The sequence below is a fragment of the Austrofundulus limnaeus genome, unplaced genomic scaffold (genome assembly GCF_001266775.1).
Source record: "Austrofundulus limnaeus strain Quisiro unplaced genomic scaffold, Austrofundulus_limnaeus-1.0 Scaffold162, whole genome shotgun sequence".
Taxonomy (NCBI): domain Eukaryota; kingdom Metazoa; phylum Chordata; class Actinopteri; order Cyprinodontiformes; family Rivulidae; genus Austrofundulus; species Austrofundulus limnaeus.
In genome coordinates, this window is record NW_013952564.1 from 569,052 (window position 1) to 570,851 (window position 1,800).

The window sequence follows — 1,800 nt, forward strand, 5'->3', positions numbered from 1 at the left end:
CACACACACACACACACACACACACACACACACACACACACACACTAAGAAATTGGGATTATATTAAGAATAAAACTGTGTAAAGGCATGCCCCTTTAAGCTTCTGAAGGTTGTGCTCCCAGGGAGAAAAAAAAAATCTCATTCGCTGGCTGCCCCCCGCCCCCCTACCCCCGCCCGATCATGCTGACTCCTGCTCTTCATCCACCATGGTCCAGCCTTTCCCCCTCCATTCCCGCCCTCCTCTCTTCCACCAATTTATTTTCTCCCCCCACTCTTCTTAAATTCCAATCAATCTAAGCTTCTGCAGAGCCAGTGCTTTATTCCTCGTCTTTCGTCTTCTGTCACCCGGTTGCCTGCTTCTCTCTCTTTTTCTTACCTTTGACCTTTCCCTGTCAATGCAGAGCTGTCTCTTCAACTCACTTGGGCATCCCTATAGATTGGGCCACCAGACATTGACGTGTCGTGGAAGTGGTGGTGGTGGGAGTGACAAAGCGAAGACTTCCACGGCTGAGCAAACAGAAAAACAAAACAGGCTGAACGAATGTTTGCACAAACAAATGGCTGCCCAGCAGGTTAATGAGTGGATGTTTAGACAGAGTAGAAGGAGGGATTGTTGTACTGTAGGAAAACGTCTATTAAATTTCAATCCAAGCCCCGAAGGCTGTGCTGTATAATTGCTTCATGCATAGTTGATACACTGCATAATCAAACAAATATATCAGATTTCTGTATGTTTATTTAGAAAACTGCTCTTGAGAGGCCGGGGGAGGGGGGGGGATTAGATGTGAATGTCCTGTGATGTAAAAGCTCATTTGCGACTGATTATTCATGTTTCTCTTTCTGAATGAGGAACAAGGAAGCGCGTCATGTAGCTGAACCAGGAACACGCCGTGGCGTAGACGAAACAGATCAGATATTCGCCTCGGCATCTTAATTTTAAGGGTTTTCTCCTCGCGTCTGCCGCCTCGTCTGAGCACAATCTTGATTAAAAATCGGATGGACTGTGGCTGCAAATTGGCTCCCTTCCGTGTCGAGGTGTAAAAACAATGCAAAAGGGTGGGGATGAAAGGAGTTCCCACCGGGGGGCTCCACAGCAGATTGTGTTCATGCAGCATGCAAATGCAAAAAAGGCACGGAGCCGATCCAACGTGGCTCAACGCAACATGCTGCTGCACTATAGATGGATTTCACTTGATGGAGGACTCGAACGAGAGACGAATGCCAAAGACCTGCTACCTCACCCCACAAAAAAAAAAATAAAAATAAATAAATAAAATGAAAAGAAAAGAAAAAACGCTGCATTTTCACACAAGCAACACGAGATCACACACATTTCTTCCCCCCCACAAACTGACACACACGGGCTTGACCTGTTGTTTGCGCACGCACCCCAGGCAGACAGATGAAAAGAAACAGCGTGATGTGAAATGGTTTGGCTCCACGAGGTATATGACTAGAAGCAGCCTGCCTGCAGCAGGAGAAATGAAGGAAAACTGTCCTTCTGTACGAGAAGAAAAAAGGTATGTTCACGCTTCATTCTCCCGTGGAGCAGCAGGTTCGTGTCAGGGGGCAAAAGTCCCCGAGCCTCCATCTCTAATTGGAGCACGTCCCTCTGCCCTGTGCCTACATACCCCACCATGGTAAAGGCAGGATGCTGGGCTAATGGATAGCCCCCCCGTGGAATGTTTCTCCTTGATGTGGGTGGATGTCAGCCCCCACGGCGAGGGAAGACTACAGATTAGAAGCAAATCAGAAAGATTTGTTTGTCCTCTCCGAGTGGGGGGGGGGGGGGGGGGGGGG